Source organism: Taudactylus pleione, unplaced genomic scaffold (assembly GCF_031769625.1).
Source record: "Taudactylus pleione unplaced genomic scaffold, aTauple2 ptg000016l, whole genome shotgun sequence".
NCBI lineage: Eukaryota > Metazoa > Chordata > Amphibia > Anura > Myobatrachidae > Taudactylus > Taudactylus pleione.
This window is the reverse complement of record NW_028284418.1, coordinates 9,115,429-9,139,052: the sequence shown is the minus strand read 5'-3', so window position 1 is coordinate 9,139,052 and position 23,624 is coordinate 9,115,429. Positions and strand designations below refer to the sequence as shown.

General features: G+C 46.4%; 1 protein-coding gene across 5 annotated transcripts in view; it reads left to right on the top strand.

The window, feature by feature from the left end:
* The window catches only part of SLC39A11 (solute carrier family 39 member 11), a 536,505-nt gene that overhangs the window by 304,019 nt on the left and 208,862 nt on the right, over window positions 1-23,624 (top strand). The window lies entirely within an intron of this gene.

Sequence of the window (23,624 nt, the reverse complement as noted above, 5' to 3'; positions counted from 1 at the left end):
ACCCTTACAACACACTTACCATTCATAAACATAAACAAATCACACTGATTTGTGTTTGTTGGATGGCAATTCGCAGGTCTGGAGGTGGTGCATTTAAAACTTTTATTGAGTCCCCGATTTGAGTGTAAAATGAATAATGGTAAATTCCCGATTTAGGCACAAATAAGTGAAAAGTACTTCCGAATTGAGCCGATGGTAATACCATTTCAATTGTTTAAAACGGCCGAATTTGAGGCATTAAACCACCCGATTTCAACCCCAAAAGATGAAGAAATCACCCGACTTTTACGATAGTAAATTCCCAATTTGCAAAAAAGTTATATTTTCACCCGAGAATGCAAATTGGGACCAACCCAAATCTTAGTAAATTTACCCCTAACAGTGCAAATATTGCAGCTCCCAATCATGAATACAGAAAGAGAAACTAAATTTTTTGTACAGAATTATTTATGTGCATTTGTTTTATAGAATATTCATGGAGGGCAAAAGGGACAGGAAATTACACTTATAAAGAATACATTTTCCACTTAAAATTTCAGCTTCAATTTTCAGACAGCTAAAGTCCTATGCAGATTACTAAATACAGAGTGCATTGTCTGTCTTCAGTGAAGACACAGGGCCAGATAAATTGCAGCTTGGGGATTATGTTGTACCCAAAGCATTTTGTCTATGTATTTTGCATACTCCATTAGCTCTTCCTTCTGTAGCCCACGTTCCCTCTGTTTGGTAAAGAGTCTCAGAGAGATGCAGAAGTTAATGCTCTTAGTTTTTGTAATTATGTATTATGCAAATATAATCCACTTTGAAGTTCTGTGATGTAACTCAGCAGGTCTGTGAGATAGATATGGGTCAGGTTTGCTGCTCAGGGTAGAGCAGCAACCACAGCTCTAACAGTCCTTATATACAGACCGAGACAAGACGGTGTAATGGTAGCATTACTGCCTCACAGCACTGAGGTCGTGGGTTTGATTCCCACCACGCCCAACCTGTATGGAGTTTGTATGTGCTTGCGTGGGTTTCCTCCCACACTCCAAAACTATACTAGTAGGTTAATTGACTCCAAGCAAAAATTAACCCTAGTGAGCTTGTGGTAGGGAATATAGACTGTAAGCTCCACTGGGGCAGGAACTGATGTGGATGGCCAAATATTCTCTCTGTAAAGCGCCGCTGAATATGTGTGCGCTATATAAAATAACTGGTAATAAGTAAAAAATAAAGCTGGATGATAACATGATACCGGGTAGGGGAATCCTCACTACGGAGCCCTTATGTGCAGTGTAGTTTCATCTGTCCTCGTGAAATGTGTAACTTTCAAAGAGAATTAAGTACAAATAAATAACAATTTTCATGGTGAGCTTTCGAAGCCCATCTATATTTAGCGCCGCTTAATCATGTTGTTTCGTACAGAACATATTCTGCATTTACATTGTGACATCACTGGTCCCTCCCCTGTGTAATCCAGATTGTATTTCTGCACAGCAGGTGTATTGTCACTCAGACTCTGTCTGCTTAGTTAGTTAAGCACCTCCCTCGCATGGCAAGCTGCTGCAGATGAGTGACAGAATGTGGGCATACTGTATACAAAGGGGCGAATATAAGGGCCAGGCCTCTCTTAGTCACAACACTAATGAAAATGTCATTTGAGACATGGAGTGTGTGGCACTTCTGTATGCTCGGCCATTCTCAGCCAATCCTTTAACTTGCCACACTGATCGGAGGCACCTGCCTCTGCTACATGCAACACCAGTTCACTGTAGACATGCCTCCCAACATCATGGAAGACCAGACATAAATGCTGACCACGGGACATTGTCATGAAATCGGAACAGTTGGAAATGTGCATGGCCCCAGCAGGCCCAGTATGACATCAGTTACTAAAGGGAAAGAGTGTGGTCTGTACTCTGTCTGTGCATATAAATAAAAGATAATACGCGTTGCTGTGCTTCATGGTCCAGCACTTGAGCCTAATAAGGCTACAGTTGAACTGCGCGCCTCTCTCCAGAGTCCTGAACCCCAAGGGAAATGGTGCCTAGGGCTTATTTATATAGAAAGTAATACATTTATTCATGGAGGAATTAGTTTGCACAAATAAAACATTATTTTACTTAACTTTTAAAGCCACATTGGTCCATTTGATCATAGAATAATTACATGGTCCCTTAAGATCAGAGAAAGGTAACTTCTAGTGCCTCAGCTGATGTAACACCGTGTATACCAGCATTGAGAACATGCTGCGGCTGTAGTACTGTAGTTCCACAACAGCGGGACAGGCACAGGTGTATGTGTATTTATCTACGCACTAATGTATATACATTATGTAGCACAAACCTAGTGCCTGAACCACTGCCCCTGGGGTGTGTTGCTTGTTGATCTTTTGTTGTGCACAGTAACACCTGACGGAATGGTCATACAGTGTTATGTGCGGGTGTTATTCCCAGAATGCTCCGTGTCTTCAAGGTGATTGAGATGGCATAAAGCAATGCTGGAACCCTCTGGGCGTGCTGGGGGATATCGCGACCATTGCAGCAGTGTCGTTACCAGACATAGAGGATAACAGGCTGTGAACACTACAATACAGCGTTGGGTAATAATGATCATGTTTATAGAGCATGCTGTGGATGGTGGGCGTATACACTTGTATGTCTGTTTTCTATTTCTCATTGTAACAGTAATCAGATGGAAATGTATCTTAATTGGAGTAATTAAAAGATTTATATACAGTAGTCTGTAAACTACGTTGTTCACATTGGATGACACACACAAGATATATCGTCTGTTGAATTAAACGGCCAATATATCGCCCAGTGTTTACCCAGCATTAGGGTAAGGGTGGTACTAAATGGGTAATAGGTTGGATACTGCTGTGGCATTAACACATCTGCACAATGAAGATATGATGTACATTTGGTAGCAAAGTGGGCATCAATTGCTAAAAAAAAAAGTGCAGTGATGGTGTATTACTGCACACTTGCAGAGCTGTACACATCTCCAGGTGCTTAAGCCTTCTTTTGGCAGCACATACGCCTGATGTATGAGTTATAAGTGTGTACTTACACGCAAACAATACGCCTCCTAAAGCGTATATATTGTATACTCCGCAGGTTTTCATGGGCTACATTGGCAGGGACACAACTTTACACTTTACAAATTCCCCCCCCAGCACAGTCCACTGTATTCTCAGCAACCTGAACAGACATGAGAAGTCCACTTCATTCACCAAGCTGCAGCTAAGCATATATATACCTCATCATTTATTCTTATTGTCTTATGTGGACAGTCTGTCTATTATTGTTCTTTGTACTCTGTAAAATGTATGATATGCTCAATAAAAATATGTTTACACAATAAACTTTCTGTTTAAGCACCCTCTATTTAAATGCAGGGGACTTAAACTGAAAGCTATTATTAATAATAATACACAACGGTCTATGCAAGAGAATTCAACCCCAGACCTCATGTACCACAGTCACAGACACTTAGAATTAATAAGCTTGCTACATAGTAGCAAATAGCTCATGTTTTAACTGTGGGTTCAATCCTATTACCCGCAAAGGGGGGCGAGTTGCCGTTCCAACGGTGCAGAAACACGGGCAATGGCACCACAACTCATCCCGATCTCACCCGGAGGTACTGTAGGTGCAGCATACAGCTGGGATTGAGCACTATATGTACTTGGGAGGAATCTGAAATACAAATGGGAGAAGTCAATATTAATTGTTATCCCCCTCCTCCCCACCAGCCTTTCCCTTAATAGAAAGTTTTAAACAGAGCCCGTGGCTTTTACTGAACTTTGTCTATGCTAGAACGCTCCTACCTTTCCCCCGTTCTTCCTTTCCAGTCGTAAAGTTCGATATGTGAAATTTGTGCGGGTCTGTATAGCTGTATATGCATTCGTTAACTTTCTGAGCATGCTTGGTGCAGATTCACGCAAGATACGCTATGCAGATTGGCGATGTACTCACTCTGCATCAAGCCCTGTGTCTCTGGGGGAAGGGGGGGTTTCTGGTGCAAACGAATCTTCTGAGTACAGAGAGCAGTGTGATGTGTGCTGAACAAGCCCTCTGGTGTGTACATCAGCTAAGCTCCATAACCTCTATTCACATTTGTAGAAGTGTCATTGTAACTTTATACCTTGTTTGATGGCATTTTCCTTTTTTAGGATTTTGTTCCCCTCGTTAAACTGTTCAGGTTCTAACATTTAATTTATATGATGTGAGTGTGACCTGACTCTGACCCTGCAGCTCACACAGAATCCATATTGTATATAAGTTAGTAAAGCCCTAACAAGAGTTATATTGCTGGATCGTTATGGTTATCAATAATACAGTATCATTACTAAGACGAGGCATTAGTGGTTATTGGTTATCATGGAAGTAATATGGTCAACATCAGCTGTTAACTAGATAATTACTCCCCAGCCCTAGTCAATATGGTACAAAATGGCTGATTCTGCATTAATAGATGGAAAATTACCATTTGTTGGCTCAGTCTCCTGATCTCCTCTTGACCTGATAGAAACAGGGACCACAACATTGCAGAAGAATAGACCCTGGGGAAGAGACAACCATAGTTAAGACAAAGGGTTTGAAATTAGCCTTTTAGCTCTACAAATTGACCAATATACTACTACTCGGTATATGTATTCCTTGTAAAGCAGTACGACAAAATGTAGGGGACATTTTAAATGATAAAATATTATGAGAGTGCTGGTAATACCAGTATAGAAGTTGTATAGTTTACACTAAATTTGTCAAAAAGTATTTTGTTTGGTGGTGGCTATCTTCTGACCTGGTGTGATATGTTAGGTCGACAGTTCTCACGTCGACACATATCAGGTTGACATGAAAATGTTGACATGTTGAAATGCTGAGCATGTCGAAAGGCACATTTATCATGCTTACATAGATGACATGTCAACATGATAGAATGTCGATCTAACATCCCTGGTGGCCCAACGGTTACTTACCCGGTCCCGATGGTAACAGAGTCTCAAGGGGTGTATACTGGTTCCGATCGGCCATGTGACCAGCACTCCAGATGGAGACTTCTGATGGAGTGGTGTTCTGGTGAGTATTTTACTCCTATCCCTACCCCAAAAACCTCCCCCCCACAGCTTAACCATAACCCTACTAGTGGCTCCTAACCCTAACCGGCGACATTCTGAGAATGTCAACATTTCAGATGTTGAAATTGTGAACATGTCAATTCTAAAGATGTTGACAAGATGCCAGTCGAAATGTTGAACCAAGTTGACATTGTAATGTTGACATGGGAACTGTTGACCATGTGACCGGATCCCCCTCTAACCAATTTATAAAGTAAAGGACTTGCTCATTCGTCAGATGAACTCCTTTATTAGCTAGACATCACCTCCTGAATTTTTAGGAATTATATTACTTTACCTTTTTGGATTTATAATGTGGTTTTCAGCCATGTCATATCATTATTCACATCTTATTTTGTTGTCCCATGTTTTGTTCTGTGCGTTGTATACAATTATTTACCGACAGAGCAACTAACAATTAACAACACTGCCTTTTGAAACATGTATATAGCTGAAAAGCACAGAAGGATTCCAGAAAGGTAAAACAAGCTAAGTAGTAAAAGTTGCAGGAGGCTCACTGCAGTCTAGTAAAGTACAGTGATCAGAAGGTGGAAATTTCATTCCTAATTTCTAACTTTTCCATACATGGCAGAATGAATGAACAGATGCTGCATTGAACTTATAACACTGCACAGAGATGTTATTAGAATCGACACTTGATCTCTGGAAAAACAACTGTACTTTATTAATTTGCCCACCTCTTATTTTACCTATGAATTGTATCTCAATAGATTATAATGAACCTGAGCACAGCCTATACAGCTGTAAACAAGTGTTCATTTCATCTGTATAATCCAGCTTCATTAAAATAGAAAAAAAAAAGTAAATGCTAAATATTGAACTACTTTGCTGTCAAGGAGTTATGCATGGCTATATCTGCACTGACACTGTAACTCTTCTGATCTTATAATTATATGTAATACTCCTTAAAGCTAGAGAGAGTGGTTTGGAATTGGTCTTAATAGTGGGTTATGTAGTGAATCTCAAGTGCTGGTACAGTACAAGCTGTCTACAGTGTCGGGCTAGGGAATGGAGGGCGCACCAGGGAAAGGCAATGGAGGGGGCCCACTGAAGGGGCGTGACCAGCCATTGGGTACGTGTGGTCATCAACTGGAATGGTGTTACTGTCCCCTAAAAGAAACAGTATAATATTATCTAACCTCAGTTTCACAGACACCGTATGCTGTGTAAGATGCACTGCTCTCTGTGCACTAAAGACTCACTGCAACACACAGACATGCTAAGTAGCATCGGCCCAATCCTGGTACCCCTAGCCCGTGGGTACCAGGGACAGTAACATTGCCCACTTTAGTCTAACAATTATGTTATATGCCTGCTTTAGTAAAATATCAATCTGTGCCATCTTTAGTGTATAAATATTATTGTTTCCCCTTTAGTCTAAGAATAATAAACTATGCCCCTTTAGTGTAATAATAATAAAATGTGCTCACTTTAGTCTAAAAATATTTGCACTTTTTTATTTTATAATAATAATGTGTGCCTTACTAATATGTGCCTCCTTTAGTAGAATAATAATAATAATGTTTCCTTTATTAGAATAGTAATAATGGGATGGGCACGATATCCTGGCAGTGACCATCCTGATGGTCACAGTACCGGCAACGGAACTCCGAAGGTCAAAATCCTGAAGAATTTTAGTCAGTATTCTAAACCAAACAACGCCCCTTCCAACCCACATCATGTTACTCAGCATAAGCTGCCTGTGTGTCCTACTGGCATTGCTTTGTGAGTAAGATTGATTTTAAGGAAAAAAGTTGCACGAAAAGACACTTAAGGCCCCCATACACCTACGCGATTTCTAGACGATCACACGATTTTCAACTCGACATACGTTCAGTCTTGTTGAAATCGTGCATTTCTTCATCCGATGTGTGCTCCCGTGGGTCCTTCAGTCGTATCTTATGATCATATGTACAGCACATATGTTCCACCGTATCATGTTCAGAACGTGGCATTTTTTTTTCATGCGATCCATCGTGTGGCAATACAGTAATTTCAATGACTAATGAGCGCGTGAGGCACAGGATCGCTCATACGACTGATCCTGTGCAACGAAAAAAAACAAACATGCCGACGGAACTGCAGGGTAATCGGATATAAAACGGATCATAAGCTGATCTTGTAGGTGTATGGGCCCTATTAGCGCTACCGAGCAGAGGATATATTAATACGTGCGTGTATATGGATATATGCTTTTTATCCCCCTTGTCTGGGAGGAAAAAGGAAGGCATCGGACGCAAGTTTTTTAGCCAGTTGCACTGGAGTGCCGGCTCACCATTATGTGTGTGTGTATGTATATATGTGTGTGTGTATATATATATATATATATATATATATATACATACATATATATATATATATATATATATATATATACATACACACAATACTGTGCAAAAGTTTTAGGCAGGGGTGGAAAAAATGCTGCAAAGTAGGAATGCTTTAAAAAAATTGAAGTGTTAGTCTATTTTTTGTCAATTAACAAAATGCAAAGTGAATGAACAGAAGAGAAAACTAAATCAAATCAATATTTGCCATCATTTCTTCTAGGTACACTTGCACAAAGTCAGGAATTTTGTAGGAACATAGGGCCTGATTCAGACCCACTCGCGAGCGGCTGTCCGCTCGCAAGTGGGTCGATGTTCTGCACTGAGCATGCGCACGACGGAGGGAGCTCCGTCGTGCGCATGCGCCAGACGCGACGAGCGAAGGACTTTCCTTCGCTCGTTGTGTCTGATCAAAGGGGGCGTGCTGTCGATATTGATTGACAGCACGCCCCCTTTGGTGGGCGTGCCGGGGGCGTGCCTCCCTGACGGGGGCGTTCCTAAGGGAACGCCTACCCTCAGAAGCCGGCCCACTGACATCACTAGTGATGTCAGTGGGAGTGATTTTGGCTCTGATAGAGCCAAAATCACTCCGGGCCTTGCGGTTGAAAACCTCAACCGCAGGCTCCGGCTCGCAGTTTCGATGGTCAAGACCATTGCGGCCATCAAACTGCACGCTCGTATAGGCTGTGGGTAGTGACCCACAGCTATACGAGCGTCCAGGAGGACGCACCATAGTTATGGAGGACGGCCCTCATTCAGAGCGTGCACTCTGCTCAGAGCGTACGGCTCTGAATGAGGGCCATAGTCAGGTGTATGATTAAGCAATCATACCAAACAGGTGATAACGATCATCATTTTCATATGTAGGTTGAAACACAGTTATTAACTAAAACAGAAACATCTGTGTAGGAGGGTTAAAACTGGGTGAGGAACAACCAAACTCTGCTACAAAGGTGAGGTTGTGGAAGACAGTTTTATGTCACAGGTCATACACTATGGCAAGACTGAGCACAGCAACAAGACACAAGGTAGTTACACTACATCAACAAGGTCTCTCACAGGCAAAGTTTTCAAAGCAGACTGGGATTTCAAGATGTGCTGTTCAAGCTCTTTTGAGGAAGCACAAAGAAAACTGGCAACATTGAGGACTATAGACGCAATGTTCAGCCAAGGAAACTTAGTGTTTGTTTGCCGAAGGGCTGGAGAGCGGTACAATAATGAGTGTCTGCAGGCAACAGTGAAGCATGGTGGAGGTGCCTTGCAAGTTTGTGGCTGCATTTCAGCAAATGGAGTTGGGGATTTGGTCAGGATTAATGGTGTCCTCAATGCTGAGACATACAGGCAGGTACTTATCCATCATGCAATACCATCAGGGAGGTGTCTGATTGGCTCCAAATTTATTTTGCAGGAGGACAATGACCCCAAACATACAGCCAATGCAGGGACGTTTTAAGAGAAGAGGGGACCCGTCTACAGTCTCCGTCCGGGGCTCCCTTCTCTCTCTCCAGCGGCTGGCAGCGCAGCAGTAGACTCTGAGCACTAGTCTGTGCCCAGAGTCTACTGCGCATGTGCAGGTCACCTGGTAAATAGTGCGGCAGTCATTTTCCAGACGATTTTTACAGTGCTGATAGCGCCGACGTGGGATTCCGGTGAGATTAGTATTAAAATTACGCATGCAGGGCCCACGCACCCTGCACCCATTATAGATACCCCCCTAAACCAATGTCATTAAGAACTATCTTTAGCGTAAAGAAGAACAAGGAGTCCTGGAAGTGATGATATGGTCCCCACAGAGCCCTGATCTCAGCATCATCGAGTCTGTCAGGGATTACATGAAGAGACAGTAGGATGTGAGCAAGCCTACATCCACAGAAGACGTGTGGTTAGTTCTCCAAGATGTTTGGAACAACCTCCCTGCTGAGTTCCTTGAAAAACTGTGTGCAAGTGTACCTAGAAGAATTGATGCTGTTTTTTTATAACAAAGGGTGGTCACACCAAATTTTTATTTGATTTAGATTTCTCTTCTGTACATTCACTTTGCATTGTGTGAATTGATAAATATAAACTATTAACACTTCTATTTTTTTTAAAGCATTCATACTTTTTAACATTTCTTCCACACCTGCCTAAAAATAAATAAATTAGGTAATCAAGCGTGCACCAAGCACATTAGGTGTGACGCCACAGGAATGAAGAGATATAGGAAAGAGGAGAGTAAGTATGTTGGCATGCTAATTTTATTGGGGAATTGTATGGATTTTCAGCAAAACAGGGAGGTACATTTTCTTCTTAGAGTATATAGATATAATTTGCCGCTATTATATGGAAAATATTGCTCTGCCTTTATAGCATTCCCCAGCCTTTTAGGTTTTTTTTTTTTTTAAGAGAATTAATATTTCAAGTTAAAGAATTCACGAACCATGGATGTTCTGTACAACCAAAGAGACAAAGGAGCCTTTTTAATTCATACTTGCCGGTTTGCTTCCGGAGAGGAGATGCTAAGGACAGGTTCGGAGGCGGGGACGGACTGTAAATGCCATTATCCCTGCCCATTCAAGGCAATAGGCTGCAATTCGAGGGTCCGCGAGTTGGGGGACGGGGCTAAATGACGCAATTCCCAATGTTTTAGCTCTGCCCCTACTTGCGGACTCGCAAATTCCCCATAACATCTCCCCATCCTTCCCAGTCACTAGGAAGTGGGCAGGATGCGGGAGATCTGCCCACTCTTCCTGGAATGCGGGGGGTTACCCAAAAAATCGTGAGCCTCCCGCTACTTCCTGGGGGGAGGTGGGGGGGGGGTAGGCAAGTATGTTTTAGTTTAGTTTCTGAAGTTTTGTTTTGTTTAGTATACTGTACTTGCTTCTTTATGCCACCATTTGGGTAGACATGGGCCTTTGTTAGCATATGCATCAGCAGTTGTAATTGACAATAGCAATTAGATAATGATATTGAGTGGGTGTTAAACTTGATCTGAACATAGAAAATGATTATGGTAAAGGAGAGCAGAGAGTGCTGCTTTGCCTTTCCTTGAATGTCATACCAGCTTTGGTTCCTCTGAAAATTGCTCACAAGTTCATGTTAGCGCTGCCATATTCGTATAAAAGCCTGGCCCACAACTCAAGTCTTCGGGCTGTTCAGACAGTTTTTCCAGCCACCAACATTGCAGATTTTTACTTGTACCCAAAGTAGTGTGTAGGAAAATCTGCAACGTTACTGTACTGTAGTTCTCAGTGAGTTCAGCTGAACATCACAACTGCTCAAACCTGGGGGATTGTACATAGACATTTGTCTTGGATCTATAAATAACATAAATAAAACACATACTTGTATCAAGAATTTCCACTTTGGTTGCTCAGTTCCTCCCACCTTGAGGGAGATCATAGCAGCTTCCAGTTAAAGCAGAGATTATACAATTGACGTAAATCACTATAATAAACTAATTTAAAACTGTATGCAGCAGGGCCGGATTAATGGGGAGGCGACAGGGGCGGTCGTCCCTGGGCCCCCACATGTAAAGGGCCAGAGGAGATGGAACCAGTTCCGCCTCCTCCGGCCCGGCGCTGCAAGGACGCTCTATTTGCCGGGTGCCTGGCTCCTTCGCCGCACCGGCAGTCGGAGCCGCTGCAACGAGTGCAGAGGAGCTGGAGCAGCCGAGCGGACCGGACGGCAGCAGGAGCAGGGCTCAAGGTAAGTATTAGGTTTTATTTATATTTTCTGCAAGTGGCTTTACTATCAGAGGGCACTAGTAATGGGGGAAATACTTGGGGGGGCGGCATTACTACAGAGGGCACTAGTACTGGGGGCAATACTCGGGGGCATTACTACAGAGGGCACTAGTACTGGGGGCAATACTCGGGGGGGGGGATTACTACGTTGGGCATTTATACAGGGGGTACTACTACTTGGGGGCATTACTTGGGGAGAATTTATACAGGGGGCACTACTACTGGGGCATTACTTCTGGGGGCATGACTACTGGGGGGCATTACTATTAGGAGCACTACTACTGGGAGGCATTACTCAGGGGACATTACTACTTGGGGCATTACTACTGGGGCACTACAACAGGGGGCATTACTACTGGGGACATGAGTACAGGGGGCATGACTACTGGGGGCACTACTAACGGGGTATTACACGGGGGGCACTGCATAAGGAGAACCGCTCCTTGGGGCACTGCATAAAGGGCACAACTACTGTGGGCTCTGCATACGGGCACTGCATAAAGGGCACCACTACTGTGGGCTCTGCATGAGGTCCTTATTGCGCATACCCCCAGTTTGTCCACATTTAATAGGGGCCCTCACATGTTTGTTGCCCAGGTTCCCCCACAGACCTTAATCCGGCCCTGGTATGCAGTTCCGTAGATACACGTTATGTAGATAGAAAATTGTCTTCATTTTGATGTTTGGTAATATTGTAAATTTTATTTTCCTGTAAATTGCAATATTTATAGAGCATAACACCTATTACTGTAAATGATACGGATAATAACATTTACCAAGGTGAGCCTTGACCATTTAAATGCACAGTGCAAAGTTACTTCTAATATTTGTAGTGATTTCCAGCATGTTGTGTAGTACATCAGTGTTTTCCGACTTACAGTGCATCCGGAAAGTATTCACAACGCTTCACTTTTTCCACATTTTATTATGTTACAGGCTTATTCCAAAATGGAATAAATTCATTTTTGTCCTCAAAATTCTACACACAATACCCCATAAAGACAACGTGTAAAAAGTTTTTTTTGAGATTTTTGCAAATTTAATTAAAAAAAAAAACACTAAGAAATCACATGTACATAAGTGTTCATGGCTTTTGCCATGAAGCTCAAAATTCAGTTCAGGTGCATCCTGTTTCCACTGATCATCCTTGAGCTGTTCCTACAGGTTAATTGGAGTCCACCTGTGGTAAATTCAGTTGATTGGACATGATTTTGAAAGGCATACACCAGTCTATTTAAGGTCCCACACTTGACAGTTCATGTCAGAGCACAAACCAAGCATGAAGTCCAAGGAATTGTCTGTAGACCTCCGAGACAGGATTGTCTGCTGCTTTGTGCTTTGAAGGTCCCAATGAGCACAGTGGCCTCCATCATCCGTAAATGGAAGAAGTTCGGAACCACCAGTGCTCTTCCTAGAGTTGGCCAGCCGTCTAAACTGAGCGATCGGGGAAGAAGGACCCTAGTCAGGGAGGTGACCAAGAACCCGATGGTCACTCTGTCAGAGCTACAGCATTCCTCTGTGGAGAGAGGAGAACCTTCCAGAAGGACAACCATCTCTGCAGCAATCCACCAATCAGGCCTGTATATTAGAGTGGCCATTCGGAAGCCGCTCCTTAGTGAAAAGCACATGGCAGCCCACCTGGAGTTTTCCAAAATGCACCTGAAGGACTCTCTGGTCTGATGAGACAAAAATTGAACTCTTTGGCATGAATGCCAGGCTTTATGTTCGGAGCAAACCAGGCACCGCTCATCACCAGGCCAATACCATCCCTACAGTGAAGGATGGTGGTGGCAGCATCATGCTGTAGGGATGTTTTTCAGCGGTAGGAACTGGGAGACTAGTCAGTATAGAAGGAAAGATGAATGCAACAATGTACAGAGACATCCTGGATGAAAACCTGCTCCAGAGTGCTCTTGACCTCAGACTGGGGCGACGGTTCCTCTTTCAGCAGGACAACGACCCTAAGCACACAGCCAAGATATCAAAGAGTGGCTTCAGGACAACTCTGTGAATGTCCTTGAGTGGCCCAGCTAGAGCCCAGACTTGAATCCAATTGAACATCTCTGGAGAGATCTGAAAATGGCTGTGCATCGACGCTTTCCATCCAACCTGATGGAGCTTGAGAGGTGCTGCAAAGAGGAATGGGCGAAACTGCCCAAAGATAGTTGTGCCAAGCTTGTGGCATCATATTCAAAAAGACTTGAGGCTGTAATTGCTGACAAAGGTGCATCAACAAAGTATTGAGCAAAGGCTGTGAAAGTACATGTGATTTCTTAGTTGTTTTTTCTATTAAATTTGCAAAAATCTAAAAAAAACTTTTTACACATTGTCATTATGGGGTATTGTGTGTAGAATTTTGAGGACAAAAATGAATTTATTACATTTTGGAGTAAGGCTGTAACATAACAAAATGTGGAAAAGTGAAGCGTTGTGAATACTTTCCGGATGCACTGTATGATAAACAATGACATTCGGGTTTCTGTGTATGAAGATATTAAGTGCAGGAATCTATACATATTGGTAAGTCTTGTGTATTACACATTATTCCCTAGAAGAATTATATAACCAAGCAATACTGTAATATGCTGAGTAGAGTGTTTACATGCCTTCATTTCTATTTAGTTGTGTGGGTGGGGTGACTGGAAAGGGTTACCCCTTATATCTGTCAACTACAGTCAAATTCTTGTTTCTAAGATAATTAAAAGAACCTGAGCAAAATACGATCTGCAAACCTTTTTTGTTTTTTTCCCATTAGGGTGCTGAAGCTATAATAAAACAATAGTAAATTAAGCAAGAAAGAAGAGCAGAATCAGATAAATAACAAGAAAAAGGAAGGAATAAATGATTACAGATTGTGTTTACAAAGCCGCTGCCAGCACTGATCTAATCAGTACAAAAAACATGCTTTCAGTAAGGGGTTTGAGAAGGCTTCTCCTACAGTACACTTTATACCCGACCATGTACCCTCTGCCGCTACATAAATGCTAGTTTTCATAAAACAATAATAGGGAACTTTCCTCAGTAACTAGGACTCTTTACTATTGTTTTTAAGTTGCCTATTCATCATTGGGTGCCATACAGGGGTGTTTCTAGAGAGGAGGGGGTCCGTGTGCAGTCTCTTTCACGGACCCCCTCCTCTCAGTCTGGTGGCCAGCAGCGCACTGATAGACTCTGGGCACTAGAGTGTGCCTAGAGTTTATAGCGCATGCACAGGTCACCAGGAAAATGGCCACGGTGTCATTTTCCCTGTACTGCACATGTGCAAAATGATGGGAAAATGGCCGCGGCAGCCATTTTCCAGATGATTTACAGCGCTGACACCGGGGCCGACGGGGGACTCCAGAGAGGGAAGTATAATATGGGTGCAAGTTGTGCGGTGCGGGCCCCCTCTGGACCCAGGGGCCCGTGTGCACCGTACACCATGCACCCATTATAAATACGCCCCTGGGGCCATATGATTAAGTATACTGTAATTTGCCGCCAGTACCAGCGGCAGAGAGTACATCTGAAGGTAGCGTTGGTTCCCGCAAGTCAGAGTTTGCCAACTAATAGACTGACCCATAATAATAAATTGGCCAATTACTTAAAACGGAAATACTAGATTTTCCGCATGTGTAACAGACCCATACAGCATGATGAATAGGCCCCTAAATGAGAGAACTGCAAGTATTAGTACCATTAAAATATAATCTTCCACTTAGAATTGGACAGTTGTGTTTCCTTCCACATAGATGTTGTTCCCTTCTGGGACTGACCTATGACACCGACACTCTTTCTGGGATAGGATGTCCACTGTGCCGTCATTTAATGTTGGGTACGCATTCTTGTTGGGTGGGGCACAATTTAAAAGAGGTGTTATTTTGGAAATAAGTGTAATTAGTCTAACCATTCCCTGTAACCGGGGCAGAACTATGGGAAATAATGGTGGCACCTGCCGCCGGGCGCCAGCACTGAAGGGGCACCTCCTCCATTGCCCACAATATTTCTACTTCAGGCTCCATAGGGTATCCACAGGATACCTTGGGGTATAGGTGTGACGTCAGTCATCGGGCACCATAGAGTTAAGCTTTCAGCCTCCCAGGATGCACTAGGGTCCCCCTCCTATACCCCGCCCCCGAGCCAAGGCACCTCAGTTTAGTTTGGTGCCCGGCCGGAGTCGGGTGCACCTGTTGGAGTGGGGGCTAGAAGAGCCCCTGAAGCTTTTTCTTCATGCAGCTGTGGCTGCACATCTGGATGAACAGCATGGACAGTCAGTCCTGACGTCCATGCTGTCTTCCCTACACCCCCGCCGGTACCAGAACGCCGGTACCGATCCGGGGATGCTGGTGAGCATCTGGGGTCACAGCTAGCAGTGACCCCAGATGTTCCGGACCATGGCCGGATTCAAGGGGGACAGCAGGTAAGCAGTGGGGTCCCGCGGTGGGTCCCCGCTGTTACATGGTCCAGAGTCCCCAGGCAGGGGGCTCCCTGGGGACTGGCTGCAGCGTGGAGCCAGGTACTGAACCTGCGCTTCCACTACCCCCTGGGACAGCGGACCGCAGCAGAGCGGATATAATTGGTGAGAGGGGTCACATACTTGGTGCCATCATGTCTGAAAGTGATTTTCCTCTCCACCTACAGTGTACTACATGTAAAGTACCGTTAGCGGAGGGGGAGGGTAGCGCGGAGGGCCTCTGCCGGCAGTGTTTGTCTTTGGCACGGCCTATTACGGTTACAGCACCGGTACAGGAGCCGCCCTGGGCTTGTTTCGCTCAGGCGCTTACAACCTTAGTGGGCCAGTTAGCTCCGCAGCCCGCGTTTACGCCGATGGGTTTGTCCCAGCAGTCAGTGGTGTCGTCACCCATGCAGGGTTTCCCACGACAATTGGTGGTACCCCACAGTCTCCCTATTTCCCCGCTCCCGGTTTCTCAGGAGCCGGCGTGGGTTAACTCCCTGACGAGTTCTTTACAGCATTTGTCGGATGTGTTGCAAGGGGAGTCTGTGATGCGGCCACATAAACGGCCGGTGGCGTCTCTGTCGGCTCCTTATGAGGATGATGAGGGGACGTCTGATGATGGGGAGATTCTGGATCCTTGCTATCAGGAACCTCTCCATACTAAGGACGCTGACGCGAAGTCCAAGGTATATATTCCTGGACTTATTCGGGCAGTCCGCACAGCCTTGGTGATTGAGGACGAAGTTCCCCCAGCGGCTAAATCCAAGTATGCCTTTTTTAAAGATGTGAAGGGCGATGCCACAGTCTTTCCTCTTTCGGGTCAGTTAGTGGACCATTTAGAGGAGGCGTGGAAACAGCCTGGCAAAAGATACCAGCCGCAGAGGCGTCTGGCAGTGGCTTATCCGTTCGCGGATAATTATTTTGCAAAGTGGGAATCCCCTCCACAGGTGGATTCTCACGTGACCCGTCTTGTCCGTAGTGCCACATTGCCGATGCCATCCATGTCCTCCCTTAAGGATGCTACGGACCGCAAAGTGGAGATCTGCCTGAAGTCTGCTTATTCCCTTGTGGGGGGGGGCAGCACGGCCGGCTATGGCTATTTGCTGGGTTGCCAGAGCGATGGAGCGCTGGGCAGATTCATTAGAGGCGTCTTTTGATTCCGACTGTCCGGCCGAACAGGCGGAGTTGATTGGTAATCTCCGTGATTCGGCCACTTATATCAACGAGGCGGCCTTGGACATTAGTACTCTGGTGTCTAGAATTTCTTCAGCAGCACCCATCCTGGAAGGCGGACGCAGATTCCAAGAAGGGTTTGGAGGCGTTGCCATTTACCGGAGAAGTTCTCTTCGGTCCGGATCTGGACAAGATTGTGGCCACGCTGGCGGCAGCCAAATCAGCTTGTCTCCCGTCGGCCGCTGCTCCTTCTGGTTCTGGACCATCGTCCTTTCGGTCTTATAGGGCCCAGAGCAGGCCCAAACCACAGTCTTTTCCTCGACAGGCTGGCCCTAAGAAATCGGCCAAGCCCCGGAAGCAGGCATGGAGTACCAGACGTCCGGCCCCTAAGCCAGATGACAAGCCTGCGGCCTGACGGTCCGGGCCTCCCTTTGGAGGCCGCCTGCTGCAGTTCGCCCATTATTGGTCGGTCACTACGACAGACACTTGGGTTCTCGAGGTGGTCTCCCACGGGTACGCCCTCTCTTTCCGGCACAGACCCCCAGCTCGATTCTTCACCATGGGTCTACCATCAGACCGGAACAAGGCTACGGAGCTGCGGAAGGTATTGCACACTATGCTCCAGGTTGGAGTTATAGTGCCTGTTCCATTCTCCCAGAGGGGCCAGGGTTTCTATTCAAATCTTTTTTTGGTACAGAAACCCAATGGGTCGTATCGTCCGATTCTCAACCTCAAAGCTCTCAACAAGTCTTTACGGGTACCGAAGTTTCGGATGGAGACCCTACGGTCCATCATTCTGGCGCTGGAACCTGGGGACTACATGGTGTCATTGGACATACAGGACGCTTACCTGCATGTCCCTATTCTTTTGCGCCATCAACAGTTCCTCAGGTTTGCAATCTGCAGCGACCACTTCCAGTTTCGGGCGTTACCTTTTGGCCTGGCGACAGCACCACGTGTGTTCACCAAGGTGATGGCGGTCATGGCGGCTTCTCTGCGGCTGCAGGGAGTCCACAGGTTGCCGTACTTGGACGACCTTTTATTGGTGGCGGGATCTCCAGAGCTCCTTCTACGCCACTTGGACCTGACCATTGCGCTACTGCAACGGCACGGCTGGCTAATCAACTGGCAGAAGTCCACTCTAATCCCGTCTCGGCGGATTCTGCTCCTCAGAGCCTTATTGGACTCGGAACAGCAAAGGATCTTCGTGACGGGGGAAAAGATCTCTGCTTTACAGTCGAGGGTGCGCAGTTGTCTGCACAGCCGCCGGGTGTCTCTACACTCGGCGATGAGGTTACTGGGCTCCATGGTGTCGATATTCGACATGGTGGAATATGCCCAGTTTCACTCCAGACCTCTGCAGCACCTGATCCTGTCCAAGTGGAACGGGCTGCCTCAGCCTCTGAAGTCCCAGACGATTGTGCTCACCCCGGAGGTTCGCCTGTCCCTTGCCTGGTGGTTACAGACGTCCCATCTCAGCAAGGGACGTCCGTTCTGGGTTCCAAATTGGGTCCTGTTGACAACGGACGCCAGTCTTCGGGGCTGGGGAGCAGTTTTGGGTCCACACTTGTTCCAGGGCAGGTGGACGCCGACAGAAGCGGAGCTTCCAATCAATATCTTGGAACTCCGTGCGGTCTTCAATGCTCTTCAGCAGGCACATCGGGTTCTCCAGGGTCGTCCGGTACAGGTCCAGTCGGACAACGCTACCACCGTGGCCTACATAAACAGGCAAGGAGGAACCCGAAGTCGGGCGGCTCTTGTGGGGGTCTCTCGGATCCTGGTATGGGCGGAGCGCAATCTTCCGGCCATATCAGCGGTCTTCATTCCGGGAGTGCTAAATTGGGAGGCGGACTTTCTAAGTCGCCAGGACGTTCATCCGGGGGAATGGTCCCTGCACCCGGACGTTTTTCAACTGCTGGTGGACAGATGGGGTCTTCCAGAGATCGACCTCATGGCGTCCCGGCACAACAACAAGTTGCCGGTGTACGGGTCTCGCACAAGAGACGAAGGGGCGTCTCTGGTGGATGCTCTGTCCGTCCGGTGGACGTTCCGGTTCGCATACCTGTTTCCTCCGATTTCCCTTCTTCCACGGGTAATCCGGAAATTCAAACAGGAAGGAGGGACACTCCTGTTGTTAGCTCCCGGGAGGCCCAGACGGCACTGGTTCTCAGACCTTCAAGGTCTGTCCGTGGACAGTCCTCTGCGGTTGCCGCTATGACCGGACCTTCTGTCACAGGGTCCCTGTCTTCACCCGGACCTGACTCGGCTGTCTTTGACGGCGTGGCTGTTGAGACAGCCATGCTGAGGTCCAGGGGGTTGTCCAGCTCTGTGGTGCGTACCATGTTACGAGCTTGGAAGCCGTCTTCCGCGAGGATATACCATCGCGGGTGGCATACGTTCTTCCAGTGGTGTCGACCGAGAGGTTATGCACCGCGGGAATTTCGTCTGTCTCGGATACTCGCCTTCCTACAGGCGGGACTAGATCATGGGCTTCGCCTTGCTTCTTTGAAGGTACAGGTTTCGGCCCTGTCTGTCTGGTTTCACCGTAGGATTGCTACAATCCCGGATGTGCGCACCTTTATGCAAGGTGTTCTCCGCATTCAGCCGCCCTTTGTTCCACCTGTGGCGCCTTGGGATTTGGCTGTGGTCCTGAGGGCTCTCCAGGGACCGCCGTTTGAACCACTGGGCTCAGTGGATCTTAAATGGCTAACAGCTAAGACTGTGTTCCTTCTGGCTATTGCTTCGGCCAGACGTGTTTCTGATTTAGGGGCTCTTTCTTGTAGACCCCCTTTCTTGGTTTGTCATGGGAACAGGGCAGTGCTCCGCACTCGGCCCGAGTTTCTTCCCAAAGTTGTTTCCCAGTTTCATGTTAACGAGGAAATCGTTGTTCCGGCCTTTAACTCACCTGGTCTGTCAGTGGGTGAGGCCTCTTTGGATGTCGTGCGGGCCTTAAGGACTTATGTTGACCGCACTTCTTCGTTTAGGAAGTCGGACGCCTGGTTTGTCCTCTATGACTTCTGTAAAAAGGGTTGCCTGCTTCAAAGCAAACTTTGGCGGCCTGGATCCGTATGGCTATTTCTGAAGCTTATCTTCATGAAGGCCTGCCGGTTCCTCCTTCTGTGAAGGCTCATTCCACTAGGTCTGTGGGTCCTTCGTGGGCAGCTCGACGTGGTGCCTCTGCAGTCCAGATCTGCAAGGCTGCTACGTGGTCCTCTGTAATACCTTCGTGATGTATTACAGGTTTGACACCTTCGCCTCTCAGGATGCTTCCTTCGGGCGGCGGATTCTCCTTTCTGCACAGGAGCGTCCCCACCCTTAAAAGGATACTGCTTTGGGACATCCCCAAGGTATCCTGTGTATACCCTATGGACCCTGAAGTAGAAAATATGAGATATGGTAAGAACTTACCCTTGTTATCTCTATTTCTACGAAGTCCATAGGGTTCCACAGGACTCCCGCCCTGTCGCACCTGTGCTGCAGATGGGCTTTGCTCTGGTCACCGGTTTTTCCGTCTCCCTCTGGTGAGAATGTGATTCTTGTGTGTGTCCAGATCTTTTTTCTCTCTCTTCCTTCTCCTCCTCTGGCCTATGGCTTGGTAACTAACTGAGGTGCCTTTGCTCGGGGGCGAGGTATAGGAGGGGGACCCTAGTGCATCCTGGGAGGCTGAAAGCTTAACTCTATGGTGCCCGATGACTGACGTCACACCTATACCCCAAGGTATCCTGTGGAACCCTATGGACTTCGTAGAAATAAAGATAACAAGGGTAAGTTCTTACCATATCTCATATTATTCACCCCATTTTGGTCTGTAAATATGTACCGTGAGTGTACCGTCACGGCCGGCCAATACATAGCACCTCTTTCCGGCACATGTGAAGCTACCATAACCATATACTAGTGGAGGGCTCCGTGTCAGACCATCAGATGCCGCTTCCGTCTATCTATAGCCTTTTCCCACTCATTAATGTCGCTGCTCCTCAGCAGCTTCTCATGCCATTGTGACTCTGGCACCACCCCTCGCCCACTCCTCCCTGGTGGCAGCTCTAGCCGCAGACCTGTGCTGCGGGCCAGAGCATAAGCGCAGCTGCAGATCTTCCAGGAGCCAAATGTCAACAAGGATGCACCAGATGGAGCTGCGGGTAAGAGGGCATGGGAGGCAGTGGCTGGGGCACCAGTGACTGAGTCTGGCGACAGATCTTTGGTGGAGCAACTTCCCGGCATGTGAAGAAGTCAGAAGTAGACTGGGCATTTTGTGATTTGTAGTTCCACTACAGTAGCAGTCTTACAGTTTCTTGACTCAAACTCAGTCCCCACATCAGGTGGGTTACCCCTCTATCTGGGGTATCAGGAGGGCTCCCCACCCGCATCAGTTGGTTTTCCCCTCCATCAGGGGTATCTTCACACCCCACATCAGATGGCTTTCGCCCCCATCTGGAGGACCCTGAGCCTAGCATAGCTGTATATACTTGAAAACAGGAGGGGGGGGGGGGGTGATATCCTGCAAATTCACTTTAGTACATAGGCCTAATAGAAACAAATTCACATATTCTATATTAGTGTTTTTGTGCATATGGATGGATAGACGGATAGATATGCACCATATTTATTTTCCCCTTTTTGAGGGGGGCGGGGCAAATTATAACTTGTGTCTGGCATGAACTTACGCCACTTGTGTTCTATCTGCTATAGAGCACACACGCACTCAGGGGGGGGGTTCTGATTACCTAGAAACACCCCCTGCCAGCTGCTCCACTGCTGCAAAGCTAAACAATTTTTTTTTTTTTCTGTAAAGAGAGGCTCAGGCTCCTGCCGAAGCTCAGGCAATTGTGCCTGCTGTTATACTGTGCTGGCTGTGGGGGGAGCTGCAGCGGCAGTGCGCAGCCCCTCCTAGGCAGTTCACATGTGAGAGACTGAGAGCTGCTGCCGGGTGACAGAGATCGTACTGCTGGCAGTCTCTCCTGGAGCTGCACCGCAGGTCTGTGTTTCACATGTGGGGTGTAGTATGCTGGCGAGGTGGACGGTGAAGGGGGTGCCGGCGAGGTGAGTGGGCGGGCGTGTTGGCAGGGTGGGGGTTGATCATAATAGATGATGCCAGAGCTATATTTATGTGCTTTTAAGTGAGAGATGTGTGTCACTGTGTGTCTGTGTCATTGTGGGTCTGTGTCTGAGTAGTCTTTGTCAGTGTGTGTAGTCTTTGTCAGTGTGTGTATCTGTGCCAGTGTGTGTCTGTCAGTGTGTGTGTGTGTGTCTGTGTAGTCTTTATCAGTGTGTGTGTGTGTGTGTCTGTGCCAGTGTGCGTGTCTGTTTCCAATGGAGGACTCAATGCCGCCTTTTTTTTCTTGGAGGGGCTGAAAAACTCCACTTGGTATTTTCCCTATAATTGAACTATGAGAGGGCACCCCCGAAACTTATTCAATTCATCCATTTCTTTTTTTTTTTATTTCGTTAAGGCATGGATGAAAGATGTAATAAATGGATTACCAATCTTGGATTATTGATTACCCGAGGAGTGCTGCCTGTATGTGTTTGTTTAGATTTTTTGTCATTGGTTGTGTAACCTAGTATTTGGAAACCCCCCTTTGAAAATCCTGCGTTTGCCACTGTAGAGAGTGTAACTGAGGATATGAAGAGAATCAAATCTAAATGTATCACAGTGGCGTTATATGCATGTAGGTAACCTAAATACTGACAAACTAGTGCATGTTGTGTATAAAATGGCAAAAGTAGATAAAAACAAAGATACATTCTTAAAAGTTGTAATTGGATTTCACATTGGGCTCCTTTAGAATGCATGTCTTTTAAATTGCCTGCACTTACCTGTATTACCTTTTATCTGCTTCACTTGCAAGTATAAACTCCACTGGGGTAACAACCATCTCCTTACTGCTGTTACTTTGAATAAACAACAGACTTTTAGTCTGAGATGGCCCTCTCCAGTGAGGCTTGCTTTATTACACTGACCAAGGGCTAGGCACTAGGGGAAGAGTTAGGGTTAGGCATTAGAGGGGAGGGTTAGGGCTATGCACTGGGGGGAGGTTAGGCACTATGGAGGGAGGGTTAGGTTTAGAGTGCGTGGAGGGAGAGTTAGGGGGAGGGTTAAGATACTTACAGACAGGTGTCAGTTTCCTAACCCTGTCAGGATGCCGGCATCAGGATTTTGAATGTCGGTGTAGCAGAATAGCTAATTTCACATCCGCAAGGGCATAACTGCACATGATATTGTGTTGGTAAAAACATGTAATTTTCCCTTGTCCATTTATGTAACATCATTTGTGTGTGGAAAGATGACAAGCCTTTTGAAGCTGGGCAAGAGGTTATAGGAAGGTCTGTCTTCTTGAGTCAGCCATAAACCTGTCTCGCTGTATAGGGCATAAAAGAAATATGTCTGAGGTAATTATAGGACAGCTGGCCGCACCATTGATAAACAGTCATTAACAGCCCTGTGGTTTGGGAACGGTGATCAAAAAATATTTGTTTACACAGGGAGACAGTCTCAGCAGGTGTGAATTTCTTAACTTAGTCGCCGAGCACGTTATGGACCTCAACCTGCTTCCCAACTTCAAAAAGAGCTGAATGTGTAATTAAATTACCCCTGCTCATGTGGCCAGGAAACCCTAAGCTCCAGCCAGCTGGACAATCCATTTTGAGCTGAATAGGGTTCAAATCACCCCCACGGTAGGGGGTGAGGGGGGTGCCTAGACAAGCAGGCATAAATATGTGACTCAACCCTGGCCCATCGTTCATTCTACATGAGGCTATCGAAGGATACAGATGATCCCGAATTCATCACTGGGAAGGCCTCACCCCAGAACAATTTAATCCAACGTGATTTCAGTGGT